Source organism: Pleurodeles waltl, chromosome 12, assembly GCF_031143425.1.
Source record: "Pleurodeles waltl isolate 20211129_DDA chromosome 12, aPleWal1.hap1.20221129, whole genome shotgun sequence".
In the NCBI taxonomy this organism is placed as follows: Eukaryota; Metazoa; Chordata; class Amphibia; order Caudata; family Salamandridae; genus Pleurodeles; species Pleurodeles waltl.
The window spans coordinates 7,256,457-7,275,702 of NC_090451.1; the positions used below are offsets into that span (position 1 = coordinate 7,256,457).

Genomic DNA, 19,246 nt, shown 5'->3' on the forward strand with positions numbered 1-19,246 from the left:
TAAAATGCTGTCCTCTCTTCATTTGATACTTTGGAAGATGGGGTAACTTTAAGGCCTAGCCTTACCTTTGCTGCAAAGGTTAAGTCTATTTTTGATAGATCTTAGGAAATAATTCTTCCTTCTTTCATTCCCTCTCCTTCCTCTCCGGAGGAACATTTTCTGAATACACTTGATGTTTAAAGAGCTCTTTTCATTCATGTCACAAGGCCTCTGCAGTTCAGGAAAACCGACTCCTTGTTTGTGACTTTTGGACAGCCTGGAAAAGACAAGAAGGTGACTTTTATGACTCTGAGTAGGTGGATTAAGTTGTCAATTTTTCTGGCTTTGCAAGGCTTTTTAGAATATCTTCCAGTTCAGGGATGGTCTACGAGAGGAATGGCCACCTCCTGGGTTGAATTCCAGTGAGTAACAATCTAGGAAATTCCTAGGGTGGCTACTTGGTCCTCAGAGCATACATTTGTCAAGCATTATGGCTTAATAATTTTTCTGTTTTGCATTTGAGTACCAATGTTTTGAACTATGCATTACCCTTAGTCCATCTTGTCTTTGTCACAAACATTGCATCCTGCCCACCTTCCCATCAGTCCTTTGGCAAGGGCTTGGCACCCAGGTTGGGTGCATGGGGCTAGCATTTAAGGATCCTCCTGTTCTTTCTTCCTGTTGGAAGGTGACATCACCCTACTTTGTAATGACTGTCACAAGGACGCAATGGACTAAGGCTAATGAAGATTACCAATAAGTAACCAACGCATCACCACTCTTTCTGAATGTGCGTGGCTCATTCCGCAGGACTTGTTCTTTGTATAATTCCTGGATTTTCAGGAGCCCTTTGATGGCAGCACCCCCACACTGAAAATGGTTTCAGCACCACTATACAAGGGTCAGTTGTCATGCTCATCTGCGGCGTAAATTTGCATTGAAGTAGACTAACTCCCCAGGCCTTGTCTTTTGCTCAATTTGCCTTTGTGAGTTTTCTCTCAATCACTGTCGACTTCCTTTGATCTTTCTTTCTTCTTTCACTTCACCTTCGCCTTCAGTGTATCTTTCGGCCCTCTTAAGAGACACACCCCCTTGTAGCCACCTCTATACTTCTGTCACTTAATTATTTTCCTATCCTTTGCCCTGTAACGTTGCTGATCCTAGCTATAGCATCACTATCCAGAATCTGTTCACCTGAGTTATGTTCCTCTTATCCCCACGCATCTAATAATCAGCTCTTGGTCTCCCTCCACCTCTCACGAGACATAGTCTGAGGCAGTGTCTCCATCTTGGAGAGACAATTCCTTGCACTTGTGTTGTTCTACTGGCGCTGCCGGCTTGAGCTTTGGTCAGCAGTGGCAAAAGAAGGACTAATGGAAAGTGAACGTATACTGGAGCAACAGAGTGTATGGATTTATAAGAGCTTGATTAAATGATAAAAAAAGAGTTTAGTTGAGAGAAAAAATGCAACCTGGCCCGTACGGGGATCGAACCCGCAACCTTGCCGTTATTAGCACCACGCTCTAACCAACTGAGCTAACCAGCCATGAGTACTACACATATCCTTTTTCCATGTTATGCAGATAGATAGAAGAGTTGGTCTCACTATCGCAATTCCTTCATACTTTTCTCCTTCCGCCCCCTGTCTGGATTACAATAACAAGAGCTGTGGAGTGCTGCACGCCAGCCTCAGTGCCTCTTCTTTCACTCAATCTCACTGTGTGCTGTGATATCTTTGTAACATCGCTTGTTGCCGGAAAAAAAGGAAAGGATGGATAGTATTTTTATTCTTTTACAACAAAACCCAAAATGCATCGGCTTGCTTGCTCATTAAGTTTACAAGGCCAGCTGCTTTTGAGATATTATAATTATAGTGGTTATTCGGCGTTGGAGGTAAAAGAGTTTTTTTTAGGTCTGGCCGTTCCTTCTGCTTCAAATTACTTGAGCTCATGTCAACAAAGTAACAACAAAACATAGCCAACGGTTCGTTGCTCAAGCCTTCCCTACTGCGCCTTCCCATGTCTCTCCTGCCGACCACAGTGCAGGAAATCTGAGTTTGCATTTGCGCGAAGAGACGTAAACACAAAAAGGCGCGCTTTTGTGCGCCGGGCACCACCCGGCCTGTGCATTCCTCACTGTCGTGAGATCAGTTTACTCAGCAGAGCATGACGCTGCAATTGGTTAGTAGGGCAGGCCTGACCAGAATAGTATATTTGGGGTCATGTATTTGATTGCATTTTTAAAACAGTAACAGAACTTAACTGCAATGTTTAAATAGGTCTAGACATATTTAAACAGTGTCAATTTAATTGAAGAATTGTGGACAATTCAGAGGGGAGGCACCAATGTTTTTTTTTCCCATTGGGTGGATGCGGCATTAAAGAGTTTGAAGACCACTGGTCTAAGTGGACACTAATATACCTGGATGCTCCTGAATCCTCGCAACAGATGCCAGCAAACCTGGCTGGAGAGCTACTGTGTTGGACTGATCCTGTCGATTCAAGTGGTCTTTCCTAGAGAGTCGGAGGTCATGGAAATAGATGGAGTTGATGGTAATCTTCAGGGCTTTGAAGTTTTCCCATCATCATCTGTCTCAAAAAAATGTGCTAGTAAAGACAGAGAATAAGGTAGCTGTCTTTTACATTAACCAACAGTGAAGCATGCATTCAAAATCCCTCAATGCAATAGCAGAACAATTGGGTTATTGGGCAGAGATCAACCTGTTGCACACGTCGGCAGTACACATCAAGGGCACCGACAATGTGATGGCAGACAGCTGGAGGTTTCCAAATTTGCTGGAGTTGACGTTATCCAGGTCGTTGTTTTGAGAGATATGCCGAGAGTTTGTGAAACCCTTTCTGGATCTCTTTTCAAACAAGGACAATGCTCATCTTTGTCGATTCTGATCCAGGCTTCCGGAACAAGGAGCCTAGGTAGTGGACGTATTGGTGATAAAGTGGCTGAGAAGTCTCCTTTATACATTCCCCCACTTTTTATTGATCCAGATGGTTCTCTTCAAGTCTCAGCAGGGGGGAGGGAACTTTATTCTTGTGGGCCCTTATTGGCAAGAGATGTCATGGTTTCCTCTTCTGAACCCCTGGCTCTTCTACCTCCTTGGGTACTGCTCAAGTGTGTTTCTGTCAGAACGTCGTCCCTGACCTTCTTGCTCCAACTCACTCTATCGCTTTGGAGGTTGAGAAGTCTGGACTGCTAGCAAAGGGTCTTTCCTCTTCCTTAGTGGAGTTAATTCAGCACTCCAGCAGGCCTTCTACTTCGAAGTCTTACTCAAAGAACTGGAAGTCTTTTGAGACGTGATGTTCTGCTCATGATCTTTTGGCACCTACCTGTAGTTTGTCTGCTATTTTGCATTTTCTTCTGAATGGGTTTCACTTGAATCTCTTTCCACTCTGAAAGCTCATTGCTTTGCGAGAAAGGTTTTTAGGGACTTTTCTGTACCTTCGTCGATGTTACAGTCTTTGGTGTCTAGACTGTTCTGATCTTTTGTCAATTGTAAGACCAGTTGAAAAATCCCTTTTCTCCAACTCAGAATCTTCCTACTCTTTTATAGGCTTTGCAATTTTATCTCTTTGAGGATCTGGATACTGTAGACATAAAGATTGTTTCCTATAAAGTTATTTTCCTATTACCTATCACCTTGCTGAGAACAATTGGGGAGCTGGGAGCCTTAAAATGCTGTCCTCTCTTCATTTGATACTTTGGAAGATGGGGTAACTTTAAGGCCTAGCCTTACCTTTGCTGCAAAGGTTAAGTCTATTTTTGATAGATCTTAGGAAATAATTCTTCCTTCTTTCATTCCCTCTCCTTCCTCTCCGGAGGAACATTTTCTGAATACACTTGATGTTTAAAGAGCTCTTTTCATTCATGTCACAAGGCCTCTGCAGTTCAGGAAAACCGACTCCTTGTTTGTGACTTTTGGACAGCCTGGAAAAGACAAGAAGGTGACTTTTATGACTCTGAGTAGGTGGATTAAGTTGTCAATTTTTCTGGCTTTGCAAGGCTTTTTAGAATATCTTCCAGTTCAGGGATGGTCTACGAGAGGAATGGCCACCTCCTGGGTTGAATTCCAGTGAGTAACAATCTAGGAAATTCCTAGGGTGGCTACTTGGTCCTCAGAGCATACATTTGTCAAGCATTATGGCTTAATAATTTTTCTGTTTTGCATTTGAGTACCAATGTTTTGAACTATGCATTACCCTTAGTCCATCTTGTCTTTGTCACAAACATTGCATCCTGCCCACCTTCCCATCAGTCCTTTGGCAAGGGCTTGGCACCCAGGTTGGGTGCATGGGGCTAGCATTTAAGGATCCTCCTGTTCTTTCTTCCTGTTGGAAGGTGACATCACCCTACTTTGTAATGACTGTCACAAGGACGCAATGGACTAAGGCTAATGAAGATTACCAATAAGTAACCAACGCATCACCACTCTTTCTGAATGTGCGTGGCTCATTCCGCAGGACTTGTTCTTTGTATAATTCCTGGATTTTCAGGAGCCCTTTGATGGCAGCACCCCCACACTGAAAATGGTTTCAGCACCACTATACAAGGGTCAGTTGTCATGCTCATCTGCGGCGTAAATTTGCATTGAAGTAGTCTAACTCCCCAGGCCTTGTCTTTTGCTCAATTTGCCTTTGTGAGTTTTCTCTCAATCACTGTCGACTTCCTTTGATCTTTCTTTCTTCTTTCACTTCACCTTCGCCTTCAGTGTATCTTTCGGCCCTCTTAAGAGACACACCCCCTTGTAGCCACCTCTATACTTCTGTCACTTAATTATTTTCCTATCCTTTGCACTGTAACGTTGCTGATCCTAGCTATAGCATCACTATCCAGAATCTGTTCACCTGAGTTATGTTCCTCTTATCCCCACGCATCTAATAATCAGCTCTTGGTCTCCCTCCACCTCTCACGAGACATAGTCTGAGGCAGTGTCTCCATCTTGGAGAGACAATTCCTTGCACTTGTGTTGTTCTACTGGCGCTGCCGGCTTGAGCTTTGGTCAGCAGTGGCAAAAGAAGGACTAATGGAAAGTGAACGTATACTGGAGCAACAGAGTGTATGGATTTATAAGAGCTTGATTAAATGATAAAAAAAGAGTTTAGTTGAGAGAAAAAATGCAACCTGGCCCGTACGGGGATTGAACCCGCAACCTTGCCGTTATTAGCACCACGCTCTAACCAACTGAGCTAACCGGCCATGAGTACTACAGATATCCTTTTTCCATGTTATGCAGATAGATAGAAGAGTTGGTCTCACTATCGCAATTCCTTCATACTTTTCTCCTTCTGCCCCCTGTCTGGATTACAATAACAAGAGCTGTGGAGTGCTGCACGCCAGCCTCAGTGCCTCTTCTTTCACTCAATCTCACTGTGTGCTGTGATATCTTTGTAACATCGCTTGTTGCCGGAAAAAAAGGAAAGGATGGATAGTATTTTTATTCTTTTACAACAAAACCCAAAATGCATCGGCTTGCTTGCTCATTAAGTTTACAAGGCCAGCTGCTTTTGAGATATTATAATTATAGTGGTTATTCGGCGTTGGAGGTAAAAGAGTTTTTTTTTAGGTCTGGCCGTTCCTTCTGCTTCAAATTACTTGAGCTCATGTCAACAAAGTAACAACAAAACATAGCCAACGGTTCGTTGCTCAAGCCTTCCCTACTGCGCCTTCCCATGTCTCTCCTGCCGACCACAGTGCAGGAAATCTGAGTTTGCATTTGCGCGAAGAGATGTAAACACAAAAAGGCGCGCTTTTGTGCGCCGGGCACCACCCGGCCTGTGCATTCCTCACTGTCGTGAGATCAGTTTACTCAGCAGAGCATGACGCTGCAATTGGTTAGTAGGGCAGGCCTGACCAGAATAGTATATTTGGGGTCATGTATTTGATTGCATTTTTAAAACAGTAACAGAACTTAACTGCAATGTTTAAATAGGTCTAGACATATTTAAACAGTGTCAATTTAATAGAAGAATTGTGGACAATTCAGAGGGGAGGCACCAATGTTTTTTTTTCCCATTGGGTGGATGCGGCATTAAAGAGTTTGAAGACCACTGGTCTAAGTGGACACTAATATACCTGGATGCTCCTGAATCCTCGCAACAGATGCCAGCAAACCTGGCTGGAGAGCTACTGTGTTGGACTGATCCTGTCGATTCAAGTGGTCTTTCCTAGAGAGTCGGAGGTCATGGAAATAGATGGAGTTGATGGTAATCTTCAGGGCTTTGAAGTTTTCCCATCATCATCTGTCTCAAAAAAATGTGCTAGTAAAGACAGAGAATAAGGTAGCTGTCTTTTACATTAACCAACAGTGAAGCATGCATTCAAAATCCCTCAATGCAATAGCAGAACAATTGGGTTATTGGGCAGAGATCAACCTGTTGCACACGTCAGCAGTACACATCAAGGGCACCGACAATGTGATGGCAGACAGCTGGAGGTTTCCAAATTTGCTGGAGTTGACGTTATCCAGGTCGTTGTTTTGAGAGATATGCCGAGAGTTTGTGAAACCCTTTCTGGATCTCTTTTCAAACAAGGACAATGCTCATCTTTGTCGATTCTGATCCAGGCTTCCGGAACAAGGAGCCTAGGTAGTGGACGTATTGGTGATAAAGTGGCTGAGAAGTCTCCTTTATACATTCCCCCACTTTTTATTGATCCATATGGTTCTCTTCAAGTCTCAGCAGGGGGGAGGGAACTTTATTCTTGTGGGCCCTTATTGGCCAGAGATGTCATGGTTTCCTCTTCTGAACCCCTGGCTCTTCTACCTCCTTGGGTACTGCTCAAGTGTGTTTCTGTCAGAACGTCGTCCCTGACCTTCTTGCTCCAACTCACTCTATCGCTTTGGAGGTTGAGAAGTCTGGACTGCTAGCAAAGGGTCTTTCCTCTTCCTTAGTGGAGTTAATTCAGCACTCCAGCAGGCCTTCTACTTCGAAGTCTTACTCAAAGAACTGGAAGTCTTTTGAGACGTGATGTTCTGCTCATGATCTTTTGGCACCTACCTGTAGTTTGTCTGCTATTTTGCATTTCCTTCTGAATGGGTTTCACTTGAATCTCTTTCCACTCTGAAAGCTTATTGCTTTGCGATAAAGGTTTTTAGGGACTTTTCTGTACCTTCGTCGATGTTACAGTCTTTGGTGTCTAGACTGTTCTGATCTTTTGTCAATTGTAAGACCAGTTGAAAATTCCCTTTTCTCCAACTCAGAATCTTCCTACTCTTTTATAGGCTTTGCAATTTTATCTCTTTGAGGATCTGGATACTGTAGACATAAAGATTGTTTCCTATAAAGTTATTTTCCTATTACCTATCACCTTGCTGAGAACAATTGCGGAGCTGGGAGCCTTAAAATGCTGTCCTCTCTTCATTTGATACTTTGGAAGATGGGGTAACTTTAAGGCCTAGCCTTACCTTTGCTGCAAAGGTTAAGTCTATTTTTGATAGATCTTAGGAAATAATTCTTCCTTCTTTCATTCCCTCTCCTTCCTCTCCGGAGGAACATTTTCTGAATACACTTGATGTTTAAAGAGCTCTTTTCATTCATGTCACAAGGCCTCTGCAGTTCAGGAAAACCGACTCCTTGTTTGTGACTTTTGGACAGCCTGGAAAAGACAAGAAGGTGACTTTTATGACTCTGAGTAGGTGGATTAAGTTGTCAGTTTTTCTGGCTTTGCAAGGCTTTTTAGAATATCTTCCAGTTCAGGGATGGTCTACGAGAGGAATGGCCACCTCCTGGGTTGAATTCCAGTGAGTAACAATCTAGGAAATTCCTAGGGTGGCTACTTGGTCCTCAGAGCATACGTTTGTCAAGCATTATGGCTTAATATTTTTTCTGTTTTGCATTTGAGTACCAATGTTTTGAACTCTGCATTACCCTTAGTCCATCTTGTCTTTGTCACAAACATTACATCCTGCCCACCTTCCCATCAGTCCTTTGGCAAGGGCTTGGCACCCTGGTTGGGTGCATGGGGCTAGCATTTAAGGATCCTCCTGTTCTTTCATCCTGTTGGAAGGTGACATCACCATACTTTGTAATGACTGTCACAAGGACGCAATGGACTAAGGCTAATGAAGATTACCAATAAGTAACCAACGCATCACCACTCTTTCTGAATGTGCGTGGCTCATTCCGCAGGACTTGTTCTTTGTATAATTCCTGGATTTTCAGGACCCCTTTGATGGCAGCACCCCCACACTGAAAATTGTTTCAGCACCACTGTACAAGGGTCAGTTGTCATGCTCATCTGCGGCGTAAATTTGCATTGAAGTAGTCTAACTCCCCAGGCCTTGTCTTTTGCTCAATTTGCCTTTGTGAGTTTTCTCTCCATCACTGTCGACTTCCTTTGATCTTTCTTTCTTCTTTCACTTCACCTTCGCCTTCAGTGTATCTTTCGGCCCTCTTAAGAGACACACCCCCTTGTAGCCACTTCTATACTTCTTTCACCTAATTATTTTCCTATCCTTTGCCCTGTAACGTTGCTAATCCTAGCTATAGCATCACTATCCAGAATCGGTTCACCTGAGTTATGTTCCTCTTATCCCCAAGCATCTAATAATCAGCTCTTGGTCTCCCTCCACCTCTCACGAGACATAGTCTGAGGCAGTGTCTCCATCTTGGAGAGACAATCCCTTGCACTTGTGTTGTTCTACTGGCGCTGCCGGCTTGAGCTTTGGTCAGCAGTGGCAAAAGAAGGACTAATGGAAAGTGAACGTATACTGGAGCAACAGAGTGTATGGATTCATAAGAGCTTGATTAAATGAGAAAAAAAGAGTTTAGTTGAGAGAAAAAATGCAACCTGGCCCGTACGGGGATCGAAACCCACGACCTTGGTGTTATTAGCACCACACTCTAACCAACTGAGCTAACCAGCCATGAGTACTAAAGATATCCTTTTTCCATGTTATGAAGATAGATAGAAGAGTTGGTCTCACTATCGCAATTCCTTCATACTTTTCTCCTTCCGCCCCCTGTCTGGATTACGATAACAAGAGCTGTGGAGTGCTGCACGCCAGCCTCAGTGCCTCTTCTTTCACTCAATCTCACTGTGTGCTGTGATATCTTTGTAACATCGCTTGTTGCCGGAAAAAAAGGAAAGGATGGATAGTATTTTTATTCTTTTACAACAAAACCCAAAATGCATCGGCTTGCTTGCTCATTAAGTTTACAAGGCCAGCTGCTTTTGAGATATTATAATTATAGTGGTTATTTGGCGTTGGAGGTAAGAGAGTTTTTTTTAGGTCTGGCCGTTCCTTCTTCTTCAAATTACTTGAGCTCATGTCAACAAAGTAACAACAAAACATAGCCAAAGGTTCCTTGCTCAAGCCTTCCCTACTGCGCCTTCCCATGTCGCTCCTGCCGACCACAGTGCAGGAAATCTGAGTTTGCATTTGCGCGAAGAGACGTACAACACAAGAAGGTGCGCTTTTGTGCACCGGGCACCACCCGGCCTGTGCATTCCTCACTGTCGTGAGATCAGTTTACTCAGCAGAGCATGACGCTGCAATTGGTTAGTAGGGCAGGCCTGACCAGAATAGTATATTTGGGGTCATGTATTTGATTGCATTTTTAAAACAGTAACAGAACTTAACTGCAATGTTTAAATAGGTCTAGACATATTTAAACAGTGTCAATTTAATAGAAGAATTGTGGACAATTCAGAGGGGAGGCACCAATGGTTTTTTTTCCCATTGGGTGGATGCGGCATTAAAGAGTTTGAAGACCACTGGTCTAAGTGGACACTAATATACCTGGATGCTCCTGAATCCTCGCAACAGATGCCAGCAAACCTGGCTGGAGAGCTACTGTGTTGGACTGATCCTGTTGATTCAAGTGGTCTTTCCTAGAGAGTCGGAGGTCAAGGAAATAGATGGAGTTGATGGTAATCTACAGGGCATTGAAGTTTTCCCATCATCATCTGTCTCAAAAAAATGTGCTAGTAAAGACAGAGAATAAGGTAGCTGTCTTTTACATTAACCAACAGTGAAGCATGCATTCAAAATCCCTCAATGCAATAGCAGAACAATTGGGTTATTGGGCAGAGATCAACCTGTTGCACACGTCGGCAGTACACATCAAGGGCACCGACAATGTGATGGCAGACAGCTGGAGGTTTCCAAATTTGCTGGAGTTGACGTTATCCAGGTCGTTGTTTTGAGAGATATGCCGAGAGTTTGTGAAACCCTTTCTGGATCTCTTTTCTAACAAGGACAATGCTCATCTTTGTCGATTCTGATCCAGGCTTCCGGAACAAGGAGCCTAGGTAGTGGACGTATTGGTGATAAAGTGGCTGAGAAGTCTCCTTTATACATTCCCCCACTTTTTATTGATCCAGATGGTTCTCTTCAAGTCTCAGCAGGGGGGAGGGAACTTTATTCTTGTGGGCCCTTATTGGCCAGAGATGTCATGGTTTCCTCTTCTGAACCCCTGGCTCTTCTACCTCCTTGGGTACTGCTCAAGTGTGTCTCTCTCAGAACGTCGTCCCTGACCTTCTTGCTCAACTCACTCTATCGCTTTGGAGGTTGAGAAGTCTGGACTGCTAGCAAAGGGTCTTTCCTCTTCCTTAGTGGAGTTAATTCAGCACTCCAGCAGGCCTTCTACTTCGAAGTCTTACTCAAAGAACTGGAAGTCTTTTGAGACGTGATGTTCTGCTCATGATCTTTTGGCACCTACCTGTAGTTTGTCTGCTATTTTGCATTTTCTTCTGAATGGGTTTCACTTGAATCTCTTTCCACTCTGAAAGCTCATTGCTTTGCGATAAAGGTTTTTAGGGACTTTTCTGTACCTTCGAAGATGTTACAATCTTTGGTGTCTAGACTGTTCTGATCTTTTGTCAATTGTAAGACCAGTTGAAAAATCCCTTTTCTCCAACTCAGAATCTTCCTACTCTTTTATAGGCTTTGCAATTTTATCTCTTTGAGGATCTGGATACTGTAGACATAAAGATTGTTTCCTATAAAGTTATTTTCCTATTTCCTATCACCTTGCTGAGAACAATTGGGGAGCTGGGAGCCTTAAAATGCTGTCCTCTCTTCATTTGATACTTTGGAAGATGGGGTAACTTTAAGGCCTAGCCTTACCTTTGCTGCAAAGGTTAAGTCTATTTTTGATAGATCTTAGGAAATAATTTTTCCTTCTTTCATTCCCTCTCCTTCCTCTCCGGAGGAACATTTTCTGAATACACTTGATGTTTAAAGAGCTCTTTTCATTTATGTCACCAGGCCTCTGCAGTTCAGGAAAACCGACTCCTTGTTTGTGACTTTTGGACAGCCTGGAAAAGACAAGAAGGTGACTTTTATGACTCTGAGTAGGTGGATTAAGTTGTCAATTTTTCTGGCTTTGCAAGGCTTTTTAGAATATCTTCCAGTTCAGGGATGGTCTACGAGAGGAATGGCCACCTCCTGGGTTGAATTCCAGTGAGTAACAATCTAGGAAATTCCTAGGGTGGCTACTTGGTCCTCAGAGCATACATTTGTCAAGCATTATGGCTTAATAATTTTTCTGTTTTGCATTTGAGTACCAATGTTTTGAACTCTGCATTACCCTTAGTCCATCTTGTCTTTGTCACAAACATTACATCCTGCCCACCTTCCCATCAGTCCTTTGGCAAGGGCTTGGCACCCAGGTTGGGTGCATGGGGCTAGCATTTAAGGATCCTCCTGTTCTTTCTTCCTGTTGGAAGGTGACATCGCCTTACTTTGTAATGACATTCACAAGGACGCAATGGACTAAGGCTAATGAAGATTACCAATAAGTAACCAACGCATCACCACTTTTTCTGAATGTTCGTGGCTCATTCCGCAGGACTTGTTCTTTGTATGCTTCCTGGATTTTCAGAAACCCTTTGATGGCAGCACCCCCACACTGAAAATTGTTTCAGCACCACTGTACAAGGGTCAGTTGTCATGCTCATCTGCGGCGTAAATTTGCATTGAAGTAGTCTAACTCCCCAGGCCTTGTCTTTTGCTCAATTTGCCTTTGTGAGTTTTCTCTCAATCACTGTCGACTTCCTTTGATCTTTCTTTCTTCTTTCACTTCACCTTCGCCTTCAGTGTATCTTTCGGCCCTCTTAAGAGACACACCCCCTTGTAGCCACTTCAATACTTCTGTCACCTAATTATTTTCCTATCCTTTGCCCTGTAACGTTGCCGATCCTAGCTATAGCATCACTATCCAGAATCTGTTCACCTGAGTTATGTTCCTCTTATCCCCACGCATCTAATAATCAGCTCTAGGTCTCCCTCCACCTCTCACGAGACATAGTCTGAGGCAGTGTCTCCATCTTGGAGAGACAATCTCTTGCACTTGTGTTGTTCTACTGGCGCTGCCGGCTTGAGCTTTGGTCAGCAGTGGCAAAAGAAGGACTAATGGAAAGTGAACGTATACTGGAGCAACAGAGTGTATGGATTTATAAGAGCTTGATTAAATGAGAAAAAAAGAGTTTAGTTGAGAGAAAAATGCAACCTGGCCCGTACGGGGATCGAACCCGCGACCTTGGTGTTATTAGCACCACGCTCTAACCAACTGAGCTAACCGGCCATGAGTACTAAAGATATCCTTTTTCCTTGTAATGCATATAGATAGAAGAGTTGGTCTCACTATCGCAATTCCTTCATACTTTTCTCCTTCCGCCCCCTGTCTGGATTACAATAACAAGTGCTGTGGAGTGCTGCATGCCAGCCTCAGTGCCTCTTCTTTCACTCAATCTCACTGTGTGCTGTGATATCTTTGTAACATCGCTTGTTGCCGGAAAAAAAGGAAAGGATGGATAGTATTTTTATTCTTTTACAACAAAACCCAAAATGCATCGGCTTGCTTGCTCATTAAGTTTACAAGGCCAGCTGCTTTTGAGATATTATAATTATAGTGGTTATTCGGCGTTGGAGGTAAGAGAGTTTTTTTTAGGTCTGGCCGTTCCTTCTGCTTCAAATTACTTGAGCTCATGTCAACAAAGTAACAACAAAACATAGCCAACGGTTCGTTGCTCAAGCCTTCCCTACTGCGCCTTCCCATGTCTCTCCTGCCGACCACAGTGCAGGAAATCTGAGTTTGCATTTGCGCGAAGAGACGTACAACACAAGAAGGCGCGCTTTTGTGCGCCGGGCACCACCCGGCCTGTGCATTCCTCACTGTCGTGAGATCAGTTTACTCAGCAGAGCATGACGCTGCAATTGGTTAGTAGGGCAGGCCTGACCAGAATAGTATATTTGGGGTCATGTATTTGATTGCATTTTTAAAACAGTAACAGAACTTAACTGCAATGTTTAAATAGGTCTAGACATATTTAAACAGTGTCAATTTAATAGAAGAATTGTGGACAATTCAGAGGGGAGGCACCAATGTTTTTTTTTCCCATTGGGTGGATGCGGCATTAAAGAGTTTGAAGACCACTGGTCTAAGTGGACACTAATATACCTGGATGCTCCTGAATCCTCGCAACAGATGCCAGCAAACCTGGCTGGAGAGCTACTGTGTTGGACTGATCCTGTCGATTCAAGTGGTCTTTCCTAGAGAGTCGGAGGTCATGGAAATAGATGGAGTTGATGGTAATCTACAGGGCTTTGAAGTTTTCCCATCATCATCTGTCTCAAAAAAATGTGCTAGTAAAGACAGAGAATAAGGTAGCTGTCTTTTACATTAACCAACAGTGAAGCATGCATTCAAAATCCCTCAATGCAATAGCAGAACAATTGGGTTATTGGGCAGAGATCAACCTGTTGCACACGTCGGCAGTACACATCAAGGGCACCGACAATGTGATGGCAGACAGCTGGAGGTTTCCAAATTTGCTGGAGTTGACGTTATCCAGGTCGTTGTTTTGAGAGATATGCCGAGAGTTTGTGAAACCCTTTCTGGATCTCTTTTCAAACAAGGACAATGCTCATCTTTGTCGATTCTGATCCAGGCTTCCGGAACAAGGAGCCTAGGTAGTGGACGTATTGGTGATAAAGTGGCTGAGAAGTCTCCTTTATACAGTCCCCCACTTTTTATTGATCCAGATGGTTCTCTTCAAGTCTCAGCAGGGGGGAGGGAACTTTATTCTTGTGGGCCCTTATTGGCCAGAGATGTCATGGTTTCCTCTTCTGAACCCCTGGCTCTTCTACCTCCTTGGGTACTGCTCAAGTGTGTTTCTGTCAGAACGTCGTCCCTGACCTTCTTGCTCCAACTCACTCTATCGCTTTGGAGGTTGAGAAGTCTGGACTGCTAGCAAAGGGTCTTTCCTCTTCCTTAGTGGAGTTAATTCAGCACTCCAGCAGGCCTTCTACTTCGAAGTCTTACTCAAAGAACTGGAAGTCTTTTGAGACGTGATGTTCTGCTCATGATCTTTTGGCACCTACCTGTAGTTTGTCTGCTATTTTGCATTTTCTTCTGAATGGGTTTCACTTGAATCTCTTTCCACTCTGAAAGCTCATTGCTTTGCGATAAAGGTTTTTAGGGACTTTTCTGTACCTTCGTCGATGTTACAGTCTTTGGTGTCTAGACTGTTCTGATCTTTTGTCAATTGTAAGACCAGTTGAAAAATCCCTTTTCTCCAACTCAGAATCTTCCTACTCTTTTGTAGGTTTTGCAATTTTATCTCTTTGAGGATCTGGATACTGTAGACATAAAGATTGTTTCCTATAAAGTTATTTTCCTATTTCCTATCACCTTGCTGAGAACAATTGGGGAGCTGGGAGCCTTAAAATGCTGTCCTCTCTTCATTTGATACTTTGGAAGATGGGGTAACTTTAAGGCCTAGCCTTACCTTTGCTGCAAAGGTTAAGTCTATTTTTGATAGATCTTAGGAAATAATTCTTCCTTCTTTCATTCTCTCTCCTTCCTCTCCGGAGGAACATTTTCTGAATACACTTGATGTTTAAAGAGCTCTTTTCATTCATGTCACCAGGCCTCTGCAGTTCAGGAAAACCGACTCCTTGTTTGTGACTTTTGGACAGCCTGGAAAAGACAAGAAGGTGACTTTTATGACTCTGAGTAGGTGGATTAAGTTGTCAATTTTTCTGGCTTTGCAAGGCTTTTTAGAATATCTTCCAGTTCAGGGATGGTCTACGAGAGGAATGGCCACCTCCTGGGTTGAATTCCAGTGAGTAACAATCTAGGAAATTCCTAGGGTGGCTACTTGGTCCTCAGAGCATACATTTGTCAAGCATTATGGCTTAATAATTTTTCTGTTTTGCATTTGAGTACCAATGTTTTGAACTCTGCATTACCCTTAGTCCATCTTGTCTTTGTCACAAACATTACATCCTGCCCACCTTCCCATCAGTCCTTTGGCAAGGGCTTGGCACCCAGGTTGGGTGCATGGGGCTAGCATTTAAGGATCCTCCTGTTCTTTCTTCCTGTTGGAAGGTGACATCACCCTACTTTGTAATGACTGTCACAAGGACGCAATGGACTAAGGCTAATGAAGATTACCAATAAGTAACCAACGCATCACCACTCTTTCTGAATGTGCGTGGCTCATTCCGCAGGACTTATTCTTTGTATAATTCCTGGATTTTCAGGAGCCCTTTGATGGCAGCACCCCCACACTGAAAATTGTTTCAGCACCACTGTACAAGGGTCAGTTGTCATGCTCATCTGCGGCGTAAATTTGCATTGAAGTAGTCTAACTCCCCAGGCCTTGTCTTTTGCTCAATTTGCCTTTGTGAGTTTTCTCTCCATCACTGTCGACTTCCTTTGATCTTTCTTTCTTCTTTCACTTCACCTTCGCCTTCAGTGTATCTTTCGGCCCTCTTAAGAGACACACCCCCTTGTAGCCACTTCTATACTTCTGTCACCTAATTATTTTCCTATCCTTTCCCCTGTAACGTTGCTAATCCTAGCTATAGCATCACTATCCAGAATCTGTTCACCTGAGTTATGTTCCTCTTATCCCCACGCATCTAATAATCAGCTCTTGGTCTCCCTCCACCTCTCACGAGACATAGTCTGAGGCAGTGTCTCCATCTTGGAGCGACAATCCCTTGCACTTATGTTGTTCTACTGGCGCTGCCGGCTTGAGCTTTGGTCAGCAGTGGTAAAAGAAGGACTAATGGAAAGTGAACGTATACTGGAGCAACAGAGTGTATGGATTAATAAGAGCTTGATTAAATGAGAAAAAAAGAGTTTAGTTGAGAGAAAAAATGCAACCTGGCCCGTACGGGGATCGAAACCCACGACCTTGGTGTTATTAGCACCACGCTCTAACCAACTGAGCTAACCGGCCATGAGTACTAAAGATATCCTTTTTCCATGTAATGCAGAGAGATAGAAGAGTTGGTCTCACTATCGCAATTCCTTCATACTTTTCTCCTTCCGCCCCCTGTCTGGATTACAATAACAAGAGCTGTGGAGTGCTGCACGCCAGCCTCAGTGCCTCTTCTTTCACTCAATCTCACTGTGTGCTGTGATATCTTTGTAACATCGCTTGTTGCCGGAAAAAAAGGAAAGGATGGATAGTATTTTTATTCTTTTACAACAAAACCCAAAATGCATCGGCTTGCTTGGTCATTAAGTTTACAAGGCCAGCTGCTTTTGAGATATTATAATTATAGTGGTTATTCGGCGTTGGAGGTAAGAGAGTTTTTTTTAGGTCTGGCCGTTCCTTCTGCTTCAAATTACTTGAGCTCATGTCAACAAAGTAACAACAAAACATAGCCAACGGTTCCTTGCTCAAGCCTTCCCTACTGCGCCTTCCCATGTCTCTCCTGCCGACCACAGTGCAGGAAATCTGAGTTTGCATTTGCGCGAAGAGACGTACAACACAAGAAGGCGCGCTTTTGTGCGCCGGGCACCACCCGGCCTGTGCATTCCTCAGTGTCGTGAGATCAGTTTACTCAGCAGAGCATGACGCTGCAATTGTTTAGTAGGGCAGGCCTGACCAGAATAGTATATTTGGGGTCAAGTATTTGATTGCATTTTTAAAACAGTAACAGAACTTAACTGCAATGTTTAAATAGGTCTAGACATATTTAAACAGTGTCAATTTAATAGAAGAATTGTGGACAATTCAGAGGGGAGGCACCAATGTTTTTTTTTCCCATTGGGTGGATGCGGCATTAAAGAGTTTGAAGACCACTGGTCTAAGTGGACACTAATATACCTGGATGCTCCTGAATCCTCGCAACAGATGCCAGCAAACCTGGCTGGAGAGCTACTGTGTTGGACTGATCCTGTTGATTCAAGTGGTCTTTCCTAGAGAGTCGGAGGTCATGGAAATAGATGGAGTTGATGGTAATCTACAGGGCTTTGAAGTTTTCCCATCATCATCTGTCTCAAAACAATGTGCTAGTAATGACAGAGAATAAGGTAGCTGTCTTTTACATTAACCAACAGTGAAGCATGCATTCAAAATCCCTCAATGCAATAGCAGAACAATTGGGTTATTGGGCAGAGATCAACCTGTTGCACACGTCGGCAGTACACATCAAGGGCACTGACAATGTGATGGCAGACAGCTGGAGGTTTCCAAATTTGCTGGAGTTGACGTTATCCAGGTCGTTGTTTTGAGAGATATGCCAAGAGTTTGTGAAACCCTTTCTGGATCTCTTTTCAAACAAGGACAATGCTCATCTTTGTCGATTCTGATCCAGGCTTCCGGAACAAGGAGCCTAGGTAGTGGACGTATTGGTGATAAAGTGGCTGAGAAGTCTCCTTTATACAGTCCCCCACTTTTTATTGATCCAGATGGTTCTCTTCAAGTCTCAGCAGGGGGGAGGGAACTTTATTCTTGTGGGCCCTTATTGGCCAGAGATGTCATGGTTTCCTCTTCTGAACCCCTGGCTCTTCTACCTCCTTGGGTACTGCTCAAGTGTGTTTCTGTCAGAACGTCGCCCCTGACCTTCTTGCTCCAACTCACTCTATCGCTTTGGAGGTTGAGAAGTCTGGACTGCTAGCAAAGGGTCTTTCCTCTTCCTTAGTGGAGTTAATTCAGCACTCCAGCAGGCCTTCTACTTCGAAGTCTTACTCAAAGAACTGGAAGTCTTTTGAGACGTGATGTTCTGCTCATGATCTTTTGGCACCTACCTGTAGTTTGTCTGCTATTTTGCATTTTCTTCTGAATGGGTTTCACTTGAATCTCTTTCCACTCTGAAAGCTCATTGCTTTGCGATAAAGGTTTTTAGGGACCTTTCTGTACCTTCGAAGATGTTACAATCTTTGGTGTCTAGACTGTTCTGATCTTTTGTCAATTGTAAGACCAGTTGAAAAATCCCTTTTCTCCAACTCAGAATCTTCCTACTCTTTTGTAGGTTTTGCAATTTTATCTCTTTGAGGATCTGGATACTGTAGACATAAAGATTGTTTCCTATAAAGTTATTTTCCTATTTCCTATCACCTTGCTGAGAACAATTGGGGAGCTGGGAGCCTTAAAATGCTGTCCTCTCTTCATTTGATACTTTGGAAGATGGGGTAACTTTAAGGCCTAGCCTTACCTTTGCTGCAAAGGTTAAGTCTATTTTTGATAGATCTTAGGAAATAAATTTTCCTTCTTTCATTCCCTCTCCTTCCTCTCCGGAGGAACATTTTCTGAATACACTTGATGTTTAAAGAGCTCTTTTCATTTATGTCACCAGGCCTCTGCAGTTCAGGAAAACCGACTCCTTGTTTGTGACTTTTGGACAGCCTGGAAAAGACAAGAAGGTGACTTTTATGACTCTGAGTAGGTGGATTAAGTTGTCAATTTTTCTGGCTTTGCAAGGCTTTTTAGAATATCTTCCAGTTCAGGGATGGTCTACGAGAGGAATGGCCACCTCCTGGGTTGAATTCCAGTGAGTAACAATCTAGGAAATTCCTAGGGTGGCTACTTGGTCCTCAGAGCATACATTTGTCAAGCATTATGGCTTAATAATTTTTCTGTTTTGCATTTGAGTACCAATGTTTTGAACTCTGCATTACCCTTAGTCCATCTTGTCTTTGTCACAAACATTACATCCTGCCCACCTTCCCATCAGTCCTTTGGCAAGGGCTTGGCACCCAGGTTGGGTGCATGGGGCTAGCATTTAAGGATCCTCCTGTTCTTTCTTCCTGTTGGAAGGTCACATCGCCTTACTTTGTAATGACTGTCACAAGGACGCAATGGACTAAGGCTAATGAAGATTACCAATAAGTAACCAACGCATCACCACTCTTTCTGAATGTGCGTGGCTCATTCCGCAGGACTTGTTCTTTGTATAATTCCTGGATTTTCAGGAGCCCTTTGATGGCAGCACCCCCACACTGAAAATTGTTTCAGCACCACTGTACAAGGGTCAGTTGTCATGCTAATCTGCGGCGTAAATTTGCAT

The 19,246-nt window shown here is 43.5% G+C and overlaps 3 non-coding genes across 3 annotated transcripts; all 3 read right to left on the bottom strand.

Annotated features, from left to right (window-relative positions):
* Window positions 1-1,451: 1,451 nt before the first annotated feature.
* Window positions 1,452-1,525, bottom strand: TRNAI-AAU (transfer RNA isoleucine (anticodon AAU)). The gene has a single exon. It is a non-coding gene; the product is annotated as a tRNA-Ile (tRNA).
* Window positions 1,526-5,116: 3,591 nt separating this feature from the next.
* Window positions 5,117-5,190, bottom strand: TRNAI-AAU (transfer RNA isoleucine (anticodon AAU)). Its single transcript has one exon. It is a non-coding gene; the product is annotated as a tRNA-Ile (tRNA).
* A 7,257-nt stretch (window positions 5,191-12,447) lies between these two features.
* TRNAI-AAU (transfer RNA isoleucine (anticodon AAU)) lies at window positions 12,448-12,521 on the bottom strand. The gene has a single exon. It is a non-coding gene; the product is annotated as a tRNA-Ile (tRNA).
* Window positions 12,522-19,246: the final 6,725 nt, after the last annotated feature.